The following is a 19,761-nucleotide window of genomic DNA, read 5'->3' as shown; positions in this document are numbered from 1 at the left end:
ATTCCACGACTGAAAACCTCTTGCACTAAACAAAAAAGAAAAGGGGAAAGAGGGTCACCCTGTCGAACACCCCGAGAGCAAGAAAAATATCCAGAAGGTGAACCATTAACAAGAATCGAAAGATAAGATGAGCCAAGCAATTCTTTGATCCATAAAACAAAAGTCTCACCAAACCCGAAAGGCCGTTTGAACACGAAGAATGAAGCCCCAATCCAAAGTATCAAAGGCTTTATGAATATCAAATTTAATTGCAACATTACCGCCTTTGCATTTACAATCCAAAAGATTCATGCACTCCGAAGTAAGTACAATAGAATCAGTTATGGAGTGCCCTTTAACAAAGGCATTTTGATTGTGAGAAATAATGCGTGACACAATAGGCTCAACACAATTAGCCAGAATTTTGTTGATGATCTTAAAAACAAAATTAGCTAGCGCAATCGGACGAAGCTAAGAAATCGTATCAGCACCAGGAACCTTCGGAATCAATATAAGAAGATTAGAGTTAAAATGAGGCATGACTAATCCTTGAAGAAAAAAACTTTGAACTGCCTGAACAACTTCATGACCAACCATACTCCAACAGTGCAAGAAAAAAATCCCACCAAAGCCATTAGGACCCGGAGAACTCAAAGAATCCACAGATTTAACTACACCAAAAATTTCCTCCTTGGAGGGAATAGAAGTGAGAAGTATGTTGTCCTCCACGGTGACTAAAGATGGAATTACCCTTTCAACAAGACCTGTATTAACCACTTTGGCATCAGCAGTGAACATTTTCTAAAAGTGATTGACAATATGAGATCTACTTGCGTCTTGATCATCCATAATGGTATCTCCATCTTTAAGAATTGATAAAGATTGATGAAGCTTCCGATGTTTCACCATAGAGTGAAAAAAGGAAGTGTTTCTATCACCTTCAGCAAGCTAACGCACTCGAGATTTGTCCCTCAATAAGATCTCCTGGACACGAAGAGAATCGTGAAGCTGCGTTTGCACCTGATCTTCACGCAAGAATCGATCATCTGAAGGCCCCAAATTTACAATTTCAGTCTGAATGGACTCCAAAGCTCTCATTGAATCGTTAACTTTAGCATTGATGTCTCCAAATTCCCGCCAATTCCACTCCTTAAGCTCAATTTTAAGAGCCCGTAATTTAGATGAAAGAACGAACATTGGACACCCATAAAAAGAGAAACTCATCCACAACTGCTCAACCATTTGGCAAAAACCAAGACCTTTCAGCCAAATTTGTTGAAAACGAAAAGGTGGGCGTGACACCAGTTGTAATCTATCAGAAGTGAGGAGGAGGAGAAAATGATTAGATGTCGATCGTGGAAGAGTACAACAAGTCGTGCTAGGCCAAGCATGTTGTGCGGAAGCGTCAACCAAGTGCGAGTGAAAATAAACACAACTAGCAGGAGATAAAATGAACACAAACAACACCAACAAGAACACCAAGATTTATACTGGTTCGGCAATGCCTACATCCAGTTTGGAGACGACGGAGTATTCACTATAATCGAATGAGAGAATACAATAGTGTTTAACACTCAGAAACCCAAGCCCACACATTTACAATAGGAAGAGAAACTGAAAATACAAAGCAAAGACAACTTGAGAGAATTTTCTTCTCTCTGCCGAATGGCTTCTTGCTGTTTCTCTCCCTCTACTCCTTTCTTCAGCTGCTGCCATGCTTCTCCATTTATTTAGAAGCCAACGGGTGAAGGCCAGCTAGTCAAATTATGAGGCCAACTATGAAGTCAGAAAGCCAGCCAAGTTTGCATGGCTTTTGTCTCCCATGTGATCTGCCAAAGGCACAATTCTGCTGCTGTCAAAATTCTTTTGCAACTGCAAAGTATGTTATTCTCCTGCAAAGCTGCTACCTCCACTTACAGCAACCTCCCACAATATTTGGTCGGCTGACACAAGTCTTCCTTTGGCCATGTGATGGCTAGTGTGGCAGTCATCATGAAGAAACTATCAACACACGTGGGTGCAATTTGAGCCAATAATCAACAAAGCATCCATCCATACAACATTTCCAAGACACCTATCCAAGCGCATTTCGACATTACGCCTAATTCCTCGACAAACCCAAGTATATGGGAGGCCATGCGTTGGAAAGTGAATAAGTTCACAAGCTGAGGACATAAGCTGAAATTCAGAACAAGAGAGAGAATTAGGCAAGCAACCACCTCTCTTTTCATGAGCTCCCATAACACAATTAAAATCCCCTATGGCAACCCAAGGGTAATGACCATGAGAAGATTTAATTGTAGCCAAATCAATCAAAAGTTGTCTTCGTTCAATATAAGTTGTTTTCGCATACACCCAAGAGAAAACACAAAGGACTGAGTCCAGTACACAAGTGACCGTCAATTGTTGTGCAGGGGCAGAAATAACCTGGGAAGAGACATTGGGATCACACAAAAGCCATAAATTTGGTCTTGAAGATCCACGATCATTAGTAGCAACTGGAAACAAATTTAATGAACACCAAAAGGAAAACTTAATTGCATAAAGAGAAATAAAAGGTTCAGAAATGCATATCATAATTGGTTTGTGGAGACGACCAAATCTCTTTAGAACCCGACGCGTAGGAGAGTTACCCATGCCTCGAGCATTCCAGTAGAGGGCTTTCATAGAGAGTTTTTCTTTGCCACAATCGGCTCTGGACGAGTTAGGGCATTCTTTTTATTTTTTATTTTTTTTTGCGACAACAGGAGTGAAACCATCTTCCTCCCCTGACCATGACTGAGCAGCCACCATATCTACTTCGTGTTGAACTGAATATGGAACAGTATTACTTGCAGCAGGAGAATCCACACCAACAAGTTGCTCAATTTGAGCAAGCACAGGACTCTGACAAGATTCTAACTGATGCCGTTCAAAACCCAGCGACTCATCACACAAAGGTGTACTCTGTGTAAAAGACGGACCCTCACGAGGATCAGGCAACATGAGAGGAGTTGAGTCGACGATGAGGCCTTTACCTTTATTGACCACATGAAACATAGAGGGATTTTCTTTTTCAATATCACCTAATTGTTGCTCATCCGAGAGTGATGGTTTATCTTTTGGGACATAGCGACTTTTAACTCTAGATTTTTTTTGATGATGTCGAGAACGTGATCTCCCATGCATTTTTGCTTGCTCAGGCTCATCATGACTAATGCGACAATTTTGAAGAAGATGACCGATAGACCCGCAACCAGAGCATATGTTATGGAACTTTTCGTACTCAAGACCGATCAGTAAAGAATCCCCATTTACCCTCTCAACCAGAATTTCAATGGGAGGGTTGGAGGCCAAATCAACTTCAATGAGAACTCGAGCATACAATCCAATGGATTTGTTTAGTGTGGCTAGATCAATGCGAATTAAAGTGCCAATGCTACCAGCAATTTCAAACAAATTGGTGGAATCCCAAAACTACAAACCTAGGTCCCAGAAACTCATCCAAAGTTGCGATGTCATGCTCTTGAAAGTCGCTGGAGAAAAATCAGGACTCTATTGATATAATCTTAACTTGCTAGGCTGGAGAGAAATCACTCCATTAGACCAAACTCTCTGCAAAGCATCCATGGAATTAAATTGGAAAACAAAAAACCCTTTGCCCATGGGTATCATAGTCCAAGATTGCAAGGACCATTCTTTTTGGAGGCATAGGCGTAGGTCCTGAATAGTCAAGGGTGTTGGAAAATTGGCTCGCATAAAGGATACAAGGTTTCGGACTAGCGACTGGTCGCCTACTATTTGCGACCGGTCGTTTCGAAGCAGAGTCGAAGTCTGGAGCAATATCGATTCGCGACCGGTCGCCTGCTATTTGCGACCGGTCGTTTCGAAGCAGAGTCGAAGTCTGGAGCAAAACCTTCTTGCGACCGGTCGCAAGCTACCAGCGACCGGTCGCCCATCATGTGCTGTTTCTGATTCCTCGAGTTTTGGACTCCATTTTCAAGGGCTATCGCCTCCTACCTACTTGCAAGGACTCCAGGGGTCACTTCTAAGTCAGAAGAACGTTGGCAATCAGTTGGGAGGTTGGAGGTAGCATTGAAGGACATTGGAAGACTTGTTTTCAAGGTGTAGCCACCCTATGGTTCTATATAGGGTGGCTACACAAGTAACCATCAATACATAGCTTGTGTCTGGCCTAACCTGTGGTCTATGTCAGGTATTCAAGGGCAGAACGTAGGAGACAAAGCAAGGGTCTTCTCTCAAGTCTAGAGGCTCATGTATTAAAGGAAAGAGTGAGCAAGTCTGAAATTGTAAGAGAGAGTAAGAGAGAGTTGGAAGAAAAGTAGTTGGGAACTAGTGAGTCAAGAAGAGGAGAGAATTCTTAAGTGTATCAAGGTGTTGAGCAAGGGTGTGAGAGAAACAGATTGTGAGGGTAGTGTTCTAAGGGGGTTTCCATTTGTAAACCAAAGTTGTAACCTATCTTCACTAGTGAAATTTCTCAAGGGGATCACCAAAGAGGATGTAGGCAAATTGCTGAACCTCTATAAACACTTGTGTCTTTTGTGCTTGATTATTTTCTGTGTGTGTGTGTAAGATTCATCCATCATTGAGTCTTGTCCAAAGTCCATCAACAACAAGGTCTAAAGGGGAGTGAGTTGGTTCTAATTCACAACAAGTGGTATCAGAGCTGTGTTAGCAGCTGTGCTAGTTCTTCTTTTGGAGTGCTAGTGTGTTGAAGATGGCAAGTGACAAGGAAGTTGAGAGTGGTGGCAGCTCACAGCAGCTGAAGCAACCACAAGCAACAAGCATGGAGGTGGAGTTAAAGCCTTTCACAGGGAAGGATAACTTCACACTTTGGCAACGAAGGATGAAGTCAGCTCTTACACAACAAAATCTCCATGTTGTGTTAGTTGGCAAGGAAAAGAAGCCAACTAGCATGACAGATGATGAATGGAGTGTTCTTGACGAGTTAGCTAGAGGAGCCATCAAAAACTACCTCTCCGATGAGGTGCTCATAAACGTGATGAAGGATACAACGAAGCAAACATGGGAGAAGCTCGAAGAGATGTTTGCAGGGAAGTCGTTGTCCAACAAACTCTTCCTCAAGGAAGAACTCCTAAATCTGAAAATGGAGGAGGGAGGTAATCTAATGGAACATTTAAGTAGTTTCAATAGATGTGTTGCTGACTTGCAGAGAATGGAAGTTAATTATAGTACGGAGGATAAGGCTCTTATGTTGTTGACATCCTTACCTCCGTCCTATAAGCACTTCCGAACCACTCTTATGTTCGGGAAGGTTACTCTGGATTTTGAGCCTGTGGTGCAAGACATCATGACACACCATAGGATGGCTCAACGTTCGGGAGAAAACTCTCAAGGCGAAGGTCTAGTTGCAAAGACCGGAGAGAGAGGCCGTTCAAAGAAGCGTGAAGGCAAGAAAGGCAACAGAGGAAGGTCCAAATCCAAGGCAAAAGAAGGTTGTTTCGAATGTGGGTCAAATGAGCATTGGAAAAAGAATTGCCCCATATGGAAGGAGAAGAAGAACAAAGGAAAGAATGCAGCAAACACAGCTGAGGAAGTCACAGAAAGTGATGGTGAGCTTTTATGTGTTAATAGCAATATTAAAACTAATGCATTTGCTAATTCTTCAAGGTGTTCCTCTTCCGATTGGATTTTGGATTCTGGATGCTCATATCATATGTGCTCAAACAAGGAGTGGTTTGATACATATGAGAAAGAAGAAGGTGGTGAAGTTATGATGGGGGATGGCTCAATTTGTGGAGTCAAAGGCATAGGTTCAATCAAGGTGAAGATGCATGATGGGGCTGTTAGGACGCTTGGAATGGTAAGATACATTCCAAAATTGCGTAAGAATCTCATTTCCCTTGGAACTCTTGATAAGAATGGTTATTCATTTAGAGCTAATTGAGGGAAACTCATAATCTCAAAAGGTTCACTTGTGGTTATGAAGGGGGAGGTTCAACCTAATTGTCTATATAGATTGTGTGGTACAACAATTACAGGTGGAACAGCCGTATCCACAAGCAAGGACTCGGAGGATGAAACTCAGCTTTGGCATTTGAGGCTAGGGCACATGAGTGAGAGGGGCATGCTGGAACTACACAACAGAAAGTTGTTGAAAGGTGTTCAAAGTTGCAAGCTTGAGTTCTGCAAATCATGTACCATGGGAAAGCAATCAAAGGTAGCTTTCAAGCAACAAAACAAAGAGGAGGGAAGCACGGGTGTGCTAGATTATATTCACACGGATGTATGGGGGCCATCACCGGTTAAATCAAAAGGTGGAGCTCGTTACTTTGTGACTTTCTTGGATGATTTTTCCAGGAAGGTTTGGGTCTACTTCATGAAGGAGAAATCTGAGGTCTTCACCAAATTCAAAGAGTGGAAGGCGGAAGTGGAAAACCTAACCGGAAGAAAAATCAAGATTCTAAGGAGTGACAATGGTGGTGAATATAAAGACAGCAAGTTCCTTGAGTTTTGTAGAAATGAAGGCATCAAGAGGCACTTCACCGTGAAGAAAACGCCCCAACAAAATGGAGCTGCGGAAAGGATGAATAGAACTCTCATGGAGCATGAGAGATGTATGAGGATTCATGCGGGATTGCCCGAATCATTTTGGGCGGAGTCGGTTAACCACGCTGCCTATTTGGTTAATCGATCGCCTTCAAGAAATCTTGAGTTCAAATGTGCAGAGGAGGTATGGTCTAATAAGTCAATTGATTATACTAATCTTAAGGTGTTTGGATGCAGTGCATACGCACTTATTCCTAGTGATGAAAGATCCAAGTTGAAGCCAAAGTCTCTTGAATGCATTTTCATCGGATTTGAGAGCGGTGTGAAGGGTTTCAAGCTATGGGATCCGGTGAACCACAAGAAGATACTAAGTAGGGATGTTGTGTTTGATGAGAAGACCATGCCTATGAACAAAGTCAAGAATTCAGAGGCAAAAGAGGATGTTGTTGAGAGGGAAACAACCATTGAAGTTCCACTCAAGAAGGTGTTTAGGGATACTTCACAAGAACAGCCAACTGAAGACGTTCAGGAGGAGGTGGAGTCCGACATTGAGGAGGAAGATGCTGGGCAAGAACAACAACAAACTCAAGAGGAAGAAGAGGTTCAAGAACAGGTGGAGCCATCATCTATAGCTCGGTCCAGGCCCAAGAGAACCATCAAACCACCTCAAAGGTTTGGATGGGACAAGGATGCAGTTCACTATGCTTTGAATGCTAGTGAAGAAGAACCAACCACGTTCCAGGACGCTGTTGAGAACAAGGAACGGGAAAGTTGGATGGAAGCTATGATGCAAGAGATGGAATCTCTACACCAAAACTCAGTTTGGGAGTTAGTTCCTAAACCCAAAGGTCGAAAGGTTATTGGCTGCAAATGGGTGTTTAGGAAGAAAGAAGATATGCATGGGAAGGGAGCCACCATATTCAAAGCTCGATTGGTGGCTAAAGGATACTTGCAAAAGGAGGGAGTTGATTATGATGAAATTTTCTCTCCGGTGGTGAAACATACTTCTATACGACTACTACTCTCCTTAGTAGCTCAAGAGAACATGGAGGTGGAACAAATGGATGTGAAGACTGCTTTTCTCCATGGTGACTTGGAGGAAGACATCTACATGAGCCAACCTCAAGGGTTCATTGAAGCAAGCAAGGAAAATCTGGTTTGTAGGTTGAAGAAGTCTTTGTATGGGCTGAAGCAATCTCCAAGACAGTGGAACAAGTGCTTCGATTCTTTCATGATGAAGATTGGGTATAGAAGATGTGAATCAGATTGCTGCGTATACACTCATGCATTCAAGGATGGTAATTTCATCCTTTTGCTTCTTTATGTTGATGACATGCTAATTGCATGTAAAGACATGTCAAAAATCCAGGAATTGAAGACATTGCTTGGAAGGGAGTTTGACATGAAGGATCTTGGTTCTGCACAAAAGATCCTAGGTATGGAGATAAGGAGAGACAGAAATGGAGGCAAGCTATGGCTGTCACAAAGTAAGTACATTTCCAAAGTACTAGAAAAGTTCAATATGATGGATTGCAAGCTGGTGTCTACTCCTTTGGCGGAGCATTTTAAATTAAGTGCGCAGGATTGTCCTTCTACGGATGAGGAGAAGGAAGAAATGAGCAAAGTTCCATATGCAAGCTTGGTAGGGTGTCTCATGTATGCAATGGTGTGCACATGCCCCGATTTAGGCCAAGCCGTAAGTGTTGTGTCAAGATACATGGCGAATCCGGGCAAACAACATTGGACAACAGCGAAGTGGATTCTCAGGTACTTGAAGGGCACCAAGAGGATTGGGATATTGTTTGAAAGACAACAAGAAAAAGCATGTGTGTCGGGTTATGTGGATTCTGATTATGCAGGAGATTTAGACAAGAGGAGATCCACCACAGGATATATCTTCATTTGTGGTGGAGGATGTTGTTAATATTATGTTAACTCGCAATTGTACGGGGCAATTAGTAGTATAGCAAGACAAGTACGAGGTCGTACCCACGAAGACTGAGAAGTTAAAACTAGTTATGTACTTAGATTACCAAATTCAAGAAAGTAGGAGGTTATGTCTAAAACAGAATTTAGAACAAGAGTGGTTGTGATTGTTGAACAAAAGAAGCAAAATGAAATTGCAAACAAAAACAAGTAAACAAATGTAACAAAGAGTGGTTTTAAGAGTTGGAAAACAGATTTTGAGACTAGGGCATTCGAATCACCATAACAATTCAATTCTGGGTTATAAAGATTCAAGTAACAAGTCTAATTCAGATTCAAAGATTGATTCTAGCTAAAGTATGATTAGGCCATGGTGTTTGGTCCTAACCTTGTGTTCCTAATTCCCTAATTTGATCATTTGTTGTCTAACCTAAAATTAAGCATTAGGAACCCATTAAGCATAGAAGAACATTTTAAACAACCAAGTATGTATCTAATCCCTGTTGTCGAATGTCCATACATACTTTTCCTATTCATAGTTCAATTCGAATTAAAGCATGGTGTATACTCTTAATTCAAACCAAGATAGTTAACAAACAAGTTCTAATGGTGATCAATCATTCAAACAAGCATGTTAACTTATAAGCATAATGAATAAGAACATGAATCATGAATCAAACTTGAAACTCCAAACTTATAAACCCAGAATATTCATGTTAGGTTACATCGAAGCCCTAGTTATGGATTTAGCTACTCATAATGGAAAAGAGACTTGAACAGAAATGAGAAAACATAATGAATACAATAAGAGTAGAAAAACCCTTTTTCTGAAGTTCTTGTGGTGTCCAAGGCTTCTCCAAGTGCTTCTCCACTTCTAATGCTTCTCCAAGAGCTTCCCCACTTCTAGAAAGATGTATGAAGGATATGGAGGTGATTTGGGATGAGTTTGAGTGAGTGGTGATGGCTAAGGAAGATGAAATTCGTAGGGAAATGGAAGAGAGGTTTGCTGGAGTTGTTTTGGTGATTGTTGGAGTGTTTGGGATTTTGAGAGTGTTTGAGGATGGTTGGAGTGAATTGTGGGGGTTGTGAATCTCAGGATTTGTTGTGTCTTGAATGTGGAATGGATGTGGTATTTATAGGGAGAGGGGAGTGATAAATCTGAATTCAATATGGCTAATGCATACAACACTTGCATTATAAAAGATGAATTGGTTGATGCACTTCAGCAATAAATCCCACCAGCAGCCCTAGCTCATCTTCATGTCACCATGACCAAGCTTCCAACCAGCTACAATAGCTCATGCCTAGCTCACCATGACCAAGCTTCCAACCAGCTCATCCTGAGGTCAGCATGACCAGCAACTTCAAGGGCTTACAACTTGGGCTAGGCTGAATCAAATGAAGACTTTAAGATGTCCATTGTGAAGTTCAGAATGTGTATGATCCAACCACACAAGTATTGGCCCAATCCAAGCTCGGAGGAGGAAGTTAAGGCCGAAACAAATTGCTAACTCAGTTTGCTCGCTGACAAAATCCATCCTGAGCATGGTTCTGTGTTTGCTAGGTGACGGACTCCAGATTTATCCAATGGGGCTGAATTTTGGATATGTTATAGTACACACCCATTGGAACAACTTTCATGAAGAATATTGCCTCATCCGAGCTATGTAGGTTGCTGAAACAAAGCTTGCAATATGACCTACGGAACTGGACTGGCAGGGGGCTGTAGCCAAAATGAGTTTGTCTTTAAGCTCTTCTTCTCTTCATCCAAATTAAGCCTTAACATGCATGAATTGCATGAATTATGCTCTCTTGCTCTTTTGGCCTACAAAACACACAAAGGGAGGCAAATAACTCAAAATTTTAAGAAACTAAGCAAAAGAAGTAAGTAAATTGGGCATGTATATGTATGAAATTATGAGCTTAACAGAGGACCGATTAGTTGGAGAGCGGTGTTACAATCGGTTAGTGCCTTGTCTACTACAGAAGCAGAGTATATGGCGCTAACGGAAGCTTCAAAGGAAGCGGTGTGGCTGAAGAGATTGGCAAAGGAATTCGGGATTGCCCAAGACTTGGTGGTGATACAAAGTGATAGTCAAAGTGCTATACACTTAGTGAAGAATCAAGCATTCCACGGAAGATCAAAACACATTGATGTTCGGTACCACCGGATAAGAGATTGGGTGAACGATGGAGACATCATGGTAAGGAAGGTTCATACAAATGAGAACGCTTCAGATTGTCTAACAAAGCCAGTCACAATAGCAAAGTTCAAGCATTGTTTGAACTTGCTAAATCTTGTTACATGCTAAAGATTGAGGTGGAGTTCTTGAGAGTTATCGGGACGACTCTCAAAGACATTACAGATGTCCTGGAAGGCAATGATGTCCACAAGAAGCTTTAGGCTCGCCAAGGTGGAGATTGTTGGAAAATTGGCTCGCATAAAGGATACAAGGTTTCGGACTAGCGACCGGTCGCCTACTATTTGCGACCGGTCGTTTCGAAGCAGAGTCGAAGTCTGGAGCAATATCGATTCGCGACCGGTCGCCTGTTATTTGCGACCGGTCGTTTCGAAGCAGAGTCGAAGTCTGGAGCAAAACCTTCTTGCGATCGGTCGCAAGCTACCAGCGACCGGTCGCCCAGCACGTGCTGTTTCTGATTCCTCGAGTTTTGGACTCCATTTTCAAGGGCTATCGCCTCCTACCTACTTGCAAGGACTCCAAGGGTCACTTCTAAGTCAGAAGAACGTTGGCAATCAGTTGGGAGGTTGGAGGTAGCATTGAAGGACATTGGAAGACTTGTTTTCAAGGTGTAGCCACCCTATGGTTCTATATAGGGTGGCTACACAAGTAACCATCAATACATAGCTTGTGTCTGGCCTAACCTGTGGTCTATGTCAGGTATTCAAGGGCAGAACGTAGGAGACAAAGCAAGGGTCTTCTCTCAAGTCTAGAGGCTCATGTATTAAAGGAAAGAGTGAGCAAGTCTGAAATTGTAAAAGAGAGTAAGAGAGAGTTGGAAGAAAAGTAGCTGGGAACTAGTGAGTCAAGAAGAGGAGAGAATTCTTAAGTGTATCAAGGTGTTGAGCAAGGGTGTGAGAGAAACAGATTGTGAGGGTAGTGTTCTAAGGGGGTTTCCATTTGTAAACCAAAGTTGTAACTGTTGTGTCGATACAGCTGCACCAAAATGGATTCAGTTGCATCCTCAACTTGTGATACTCGCAAGTGCACGAGCCGTTTGGTAGTATAGCATATGTAAGTGCGAGGTCGATCCCACGAGGATTGGTGATTGAATGATCCAATTCATTTCTCCTACACAAAACAGAAATGAAAAAGAAAGGAAATAAATAAAACAAGGAAGAAAGAAAATAACTAACTCAAGCAGATAAGTTCCCAAGTTCAATTAGATTAACGGATTGATTCTAGCTAATGTATGATTAAGCCATGGTGTTTGGTCATAACCTTGTGTTCCTAATTCCCTAATTTGATCATTTGTTGTCTAACCTAAAATTAAGCATTAGGAACCCATTAAGCATAGAAGAACAATTTAAACAACCAAGCATGTATCTAATCCCTGTTGTCGAATGTCCATACATACTCTTCCTATTCATAGTTCAATTCGAATTAAAGCATGGTGTATACTCTTAATTCAAACCAAGATAGCTAACATGCAAGCCTAAATGGTGATCAATCATTCAAACTAGCATATTAACTTATAAGCATAATGAATAAGAACATGAACCATAATTGAAACTTGGAAACTAATCAAACTTGAAACTAAAGAAAAGAATTTACATAACAATGAAAATTAAAGTAGAACTTGGAAAGACTTAAAGGAAAATTTAGTAAAAGGATTTTTGTTACAATCAATTGAGAACTAGAAAGGAAAATTAAGAGAATTTGAGGGAGAGAAGGGAAGGGAGCTCTAGAGAAGTGTTTGAGAGCTCCCCCCCTTGGGGTGTGTTTACAAGCTTGGGAAACCTCACTATATATAGGCCTAAGGAAGCTGAAAATCTGAATTAAGTATGGCTAATGCATACAACACTTGTTTTATAAAATCTGAAATGGTTGATGCACTTCACTAATGCATACAACACTTCCATTATAAAATCTGAAATGGTTGATGCACTTCACTAATAAATCCCACCAGCAGCCCTAGCTCATCTTCATGTCACCATGACCAAGCTTCCAACCAGAAATAATAGCTCATCCTGAGGTCAGCATGACCAGCAACTTCAAGGGCTTACGAATTGGGCTTCCCTTAAGCAAATTAAGACTTTAAGCACTCAAACTTGAAGTTCAGAATGTCTTCTTTCCAGCCATATATCATTTGGGCCAATCCAAGGTCGGAGGAGGAAGTTAAGGCCAAAACAAATTGCTAACTCATTTTGCGCGCTGATAAAATCCATCCTGAGCATGGTTCTGTGTTTGCTAGGTAACAGACTCCATATTTATCCAATGGGGCTGAATTTTGGATATGTTATAATATACACCCATTGGAACAACTTTCATGAAGAATGTGGCCTCATCCGAGCTATGTAGGTTGCTGAAACAAAGCTTGCAATATGACCTACGAAACTGGGCTGGCAGGGGACTGTAGCCAAAATTGAGTTTGTCTTTAAGCTCTTCATCCATTCATCCAAATTAGGCCCTAACATGCATGGATTGCATCATTTACTATCCAAAGCCCTCATTATTACCTAAAGCTCAATGAACTGAAAGATAAACACAAAAAGGATTAAAAGCACAAGTTTAACTAAAAAACATAACCAAATCATAAGCTAGAAGGGTACAAAATGATATACAATTATGAACCGATCAAATACCCCCAAACCTAGATTTTGCTAGTCCTCGAGCAAAACAACACAAAACAAAGTTAAAAACAAAACTAGAAGTTAACTAAACCACTTTCGTAGGTAACTCGATTGCATTTAGCATATGCAACAAGCCTTTAAACCTCTAGGCATCCCTAGTAGGAGGAGTTGTGTCTCCTGAGGGTTTAACAGATACGATACCCACAAACGTTTTACTGACTCTGTAAAACAAAGTAATTAGAAAACTTAAAGATTGTTAGTCCTTAAGCAAAACCAAAAACAAAAACAAACACAAAAACACAAAGAACTTAAAACAATTTTTCCGAACATTTTCTGAAGAGAAATGACTCATGCACATGACTTAAACGTTTTAACAATAAAAGCTCAATTTTTAGACATTATTTACAAAGCGGCAAAGTTCTAAACACAATATGCTCAAAGTGTAGTAGTGTGATAGCCAAATGCAACAAATTCCCCAATCTTAGTTTTCACACAATTTCAAAAATCATACAAAACATAAGTTCAACTTCAAAAATCACCAAAGTTGTCCTCTCACAAATGAATCACTCGGAAGAGGGCTACAATGCAATACTCAGTTATAAACATGAGGTTAGAGTTAAACCATAAGGACTTAACTCGAAATAAAAAGATGAAGGACTTGCATTAATATGATCTCAAGAAGGATGCCAAACACTTAAAAGTAGAAAAAATGAATGCAATTCAACCACATGACATTTAAGATCAATTTAGGTCTTTAGCATAGGTTGTAATGGGGCCAAAGGTGTAAGGTGAGTAAGAAATGAAGGGTATGGATAAAACAAAGTCCAAGAAACTCAAAATATAAGAGCATAAAACAATTGTTTACAAGACTTCGAATCATCACGATTAGATTTTTTCTTTTACGCGATCAAAACTCCTTATACCTTCATTTACAATGATTCATACTCCTTTCCTTAAACACCAATTTATTTTGAAGGCCCAAAAATGAAATTTCATTCAACCACCACTTAATCACAACTTTTCTCTTTTCTTTCACCAATTGTGTGATTTTTTTTTTTTTTTCTTCAAAATGTAACACAAATTCCTAAACTTAGTATGAAAAACACATCCCAATTAAAGCTCATGAGTTCCTTAGAAAGGTAAATATTTGTTTTTCAGGCTAAGGCAAGGAAATATAATTGGTAAATGAAAGAAAAGGTTTACATGTAGGCTCAAAATGGTTAACAATGGAAAATCATGCTTAAGCATGCATAAGGTTAGCTTGAAAGGTACAAACGATCCAAAGAGGGCCTAATATCATTTCTTAAATGTCATGAAATCGAATTGCAAAAGAATGAATGACTTTTAAGTATTCAACCAAATCAATGAATAATGAGATCAAACAACAACTTTGATGACAAGAAAATAAGAGTATGTGTATAACACTCATGAAATGAAGCACAAGGCTCAAAAGCTCACATTTATGGTTATATAAGTCTAATTTATGCTTGATACAATTCTTTGGGTCATGCAAATCCTTTAATTGGAGAATTATGAAACAAATGGCAAGTGCAAAGAAGGTTTCGAACATATCATGCTAGAACGATGCCAAATTAATCAATTAATTAATTTTATTTTTTTTTACAATAAAAATTTACAAGGAAAAAAAATAAATAATAAATAAAATTCAATTTTCATTTAAGTCATGCAAACATTTATCACAATCTCATCAAATGTGTTCGGAAAGTGAATAAAATCAAAATCAAAATCAAAATCAAAATTAAAGCAAGACTTAACAAAATAAAATAAAAATAAAAACAAGCAAATTAAAAAAAAATTTAATTAAATTAAGGAAAAACCAATTTTACATGCTAAACTCCAATACCCCCAAACCTAGAAATGAACATTGTCCTCAATGTTTAAAAATTAGGAACAAGCAATGTCATAACAAGAAATGAAAGGTACTAAAGTAAATATAAACCACAAAAAAAAAAAAAAACACAAAAAACACAACAAAAAAAAAAATAATTACAAAAATAAAAATTACAAAACAAACAAACAAATAAACAAAAAAGAAAAAAAATGAAACAGTAAAACACTCGAAACAGAAAGCCCTAAACAGACAAAACAGTAAGCCCTAAACAGACAGTCTTACGCAAACCAAAACCCAAACAATTGAAAGCCCAACCCAAAAGAAAGTTAACCCACCTTGAAACCTAACAACGGTGAAAACCCGAAGCCCACAATGAAGTCCGAAGCCCACATGTTATTATTAATTTATTTTATTTGTTTATTTATTTTAATTTAATGAAACGTGAATTGGGAGTGCGAAGGCAGGTATTTACGAAACAGAAAAAGTGTGGTCCTTGATGCCTTGGTTCCTGGGAAGTCAAGGGGAAAATAGGCGAGGGACGTGTCGGCGTGCAGAGGCCGCTTTCACATCCCCCAAGCTAGAATTATTAGACTCGTAGGAAGGCGCGACGACTTTTTCACTTGAAGGTGGTGAAAGGTGAAAATGCAATTAAGGGGGTTGGGAAACGGGTGCGGCGACATATAGAGATAAGCCGTAAGGGCCGCACAGAACTCAGAACCGCAATGGCTAGGGTTAGCAAAAACTAAGTCTATAAAAGGTAAAAAAAAGAAAGGGTAAAAAACACAAACTCAGAAACACACAAAAGAGAAAAGAAAGAAAGAAGATAAGAAGTGAGAAATCAAATGGCCTCTTCCTACCCTTTTTCGTTGGATCTCAACCTAGCTCCACCGACTCAGACACGAGGCCAAGCAGCGGCACCAGTATGGATGCCCTACTTTGCTTCCGCACGGGGGCCTGTGACAGTAACTGACTCAATACTCTTGGACAACGATGTTGCCATTGGAGTGGCTAGAAATTTAGTGACTCCTAAAGATATACGTGTTCTGGGGACAAGGGATGACAACCGGGTCGTGAGCGATGCCCTAGGACTGAGCGTGCAGAGTACGGCAACAGTCGCAAGTTTGGGTCATCGCCTACTTGCGAAGTCCCATGAGGTAGAGGTGCTGAAAGGTCAGTTGGCGGCGGAGCGAAGTATGGTTGAGGAGTGTCAGACTGCTATAAAAAGCTTGAAAAGGGAGAGGTCAAGGATAGTGGAGGTGAATCGACACCAGCTAGAAGTATTGCGGGACGAGAATAGAAACCTATCAAAGATGGTAGAGTTGTACTCTCGCGACATGCGAAAACAGCTGGAAGACCTAGACCGACCGGGTAAACGCAAGCAAGCAGATCGTGAGAGTAGTTACGCTCAAGCTAAGATTGCGATCTTTGGGAGCTCAAGTGGTGAGCCCCAAGAGGCTGTGCATGAAGCCCAGGAAGAGGACAGCCAGAGGGCCAAACTCAAAGCTCCAATGGTCGAGACACCGAGCACTGTGAAGAAATGACTTCTACTGCATTATTGATGTTTTTATTTTAATTTATTTTATTTTTTTGGTTGTTTTTGTCTTTATTTTGTTTTGGAAATAAAAGAGTAAATTTGCAGAAGGAAAAAGAAAACGGAAAAGAAAGCACACTTTCCAAACTTAAATCAAACGAAGACGACAAACGGAAATGGAAGCACAGTTCCCTAACTAAAATAAAATAAAGATGATAGCCGAAAGGGAAAGGCAAAAACACAAAGCTCTAGAAAATGAAAGTAACGGGCAAAACAATAAAACACCAGAAAACACGGAAAAAAGAAAAGTAAAGTGAAAGTAAAGACATAGAAGACAACTTACCTCAAACAAGGAAAAGCTTGTCTGCCACCTAGAGACACATTTCCCTGTTTTCATTTCCATGTTTTAGGGATGGAAACTCTCCATGTTTCCCTCCATGTTTTGTGCATTGTTTTTAACTAATAATCAGCCATGTACAATTGTATATATCACTCTCTCCAAGTTAGTAATTCAATTGGCAGATTTGAATTATCTGCAAAACCTATCTTGTTATACATTCTCAACTCTCTCAATTACACTATCTTTGGCATGGTATCAGAGCAATCGATTTTGGTTGCCTCTGCATAACCTTGTTCTTGCCTAATCTCTACCTATCCTTACCCATAATTTGCTGTTATATCATTCTTATCTCATACTTTGTCTTGCCTCAAAATTGGTCTTGATCCCAAGTCCTATTTGTGCTCTTGTTTGCTGAAGTTCTAAGCTATTTTTTTCTCTTAATCTATTTACATCATAGGTGACACCAATGACACAAGCAACTCCACGGCCGACTCCTCTAAGATCGACTCCACCAAGATTGACTCCACAACTGCACCACTCCAGTCCTCTCATGACTTCTCTCAAATTACTCCTAATAAGTTGGATGGGTTCAACTACCCTGCATGGTCTCGTAGTGTTCGCTTGGCCATTACTGCTCGTCGCATGGCTGGTTTCATTAATGGTAAAAAGATTGCCCCTGCCATTGATGATCCTAGCTATGAAGCTTGGGATGAAGACAACTGTTTAGTGCAATCATGGCTCCTCAACTCCATGACCAAAAATATACTTGCCTTATTTGATCATTGCTCAACGGCTTATGCGGTGTGGGACGCAGCTCGAAAGACATACACTGTTACTCAGAATAGCTCCAAGTTGTACCAACTCCGTCGTCAGTCCGTCACCACCTCTCAAAGTGGTGAACCTGTGAATGTCTTCTATGAAAAATTACACGTAATATGGCAGGAAATTGACAGCCTTCGTCCCTGCAAATATACCAATCCCGATGATGTGGCTCTTCACCAACAAGCACTTGAAGTTGAACGTGTGTACGATTTTTTGGGAGGACTCGATCCCAACTTTGATTCCGTTCGTAGTCGAATTCTTGCTATGAACCCACTTTCAGCAATCATTGAAGCCTATGCACTTGTGGTAGAAGAAGATAATCGCCAATCTTCCATGCTTGGCGGTGGAAGTGCAATGGCGGTCAAGCCATATCGGCCACCACACCGTACGTCCTCCGGACTTCCTCCCCTGGGTCCCAAAACTGACGATGCAAAGGGAACTCAAAAGTGCACTCATTGTGGTGGTAATCATCTTGTTGAGAAGTGCTTTAAGCTTCATGGTTATCCTGAATGGTGGGATGCTCTCAAGTCCCGCAACAAAACACCCAAGGCAGCATGTGTTATAACTACCGATGCTTCTCCATCTTCCACCCTACTCTCCGACTCCGAATCAGGTACACGACCCACTACATGGATAATTGACACAGGTGCCACTGATCATATGACTTTTGACTCTACTATGTTTTCCACATTATCTTCTAAGTCTCGTCATCCTTACATCACTAGTGCCAATGGAGCTCCTTCTAATGTTGCTGGTGAAGGAACTATATCACTTTCCCCTTCCTTATCTTCATCTCATACACTACTTGTTCCCTCCATCAATTGCAATTTGCTGTCTGTTGGAAAATTACTTGACTCACATAATTGTTATGCCACATTCTATCCTTCCCATTGTCTTTTTCAGGACCTCACGACTCACGCGACGATTGGGCATGGTAAACGAAGAGAGGGGTTGTATTCCTTGACGGTCTCTTCACCACCAAGGGCAGCTCATACTCATGGTTCCAGCTCACAAGCTCGCAATCAACACCAGATTTGGCTTTGGCATCGTCGCCTAGGACATCCATCATTTGGCTATCTTCAACGTTTGTTTCCGTCTTTGTTTCGTGGCTTAGATAATCATCAATTTCAGTGTGAAACCTGTGTATTGGCCAAAAGCCATCGAACTGTTTTTCCCTTAAGTGATAATACAACGGAATTCCCTTTTGATTTGGTTCACTCTGATGTTTGGGATCCTGCTAAAGTTTCTTCCAATGGCAAAAGATGGTTTGTTACATTTATTGATGATTGCACTCGCATGACTTGGGTATATTTACTAGCTCATAAAAGTGACGTTTCCACTGCAATCCGTGAATTTCATGCTATGATTACCACACAGTTCCAAGCCTCCATCAAAGTATTCCGGTCTGATAATGGTGGGGAATATGTGAACAATGTCTTGGCACAATTCTTCCGAGACCACGGCATCATTCATCAAACCTCCACATCTTATACTCCGCAACAAAATGGTGTCGCAGAGCGAAAGAATCGACAATTACTTGAGGTTACTCGTGCATACATGCTGGATAAATCGGTCCCTCACTACTTATGGGGACATGCCCTCCTTTATGCAGTCTATGTAATTAATCGAGTGCCTAGTAGTGTTTTGAAGTTTGACACTCCACTGAACACCTTGGCTCGTCACGTCTCTCTTCCTACAGTCCTCAAGTTGCCTCCTCACATATTTGGTTGTGTTGTGTATGCTCATGTTCCATCTCATCAAAGAAGTAAACTGGACCCTTGTGCCATTCGTTGTGTGTTCGTTGGGTATGGATCAAATCAAAAAGGATACAAATGTTACCATCCTCCTACTCGTAAGCTCTTTGTCACCATGGATGCCACATTCCATGAAGATTTATCATACTTTGAAGCTTTTACATCCCCTTCTCTTCAGGGGGAGAGGAGGAATGAAGAGAAGGAAGAAAAAGTTCAAGAAGAAATTCAAGTCTG

Source organism: Prunus avium, chromosome 3 (genome assembly GCF_965620075.1).
Source record: "Prunus avium chromosome 3, drPruAviu1.hap1.1, whole genome shotgun sequence".
Lineage (NCBI taxonomy): Eukaryota > Viridiplantae > Streptophyta > Magnoliopsida > Rosales > Rosaceae > Prunus > Prunus avium.
This window is presented reverse-complemented; position numbering follows the sequence as displayed.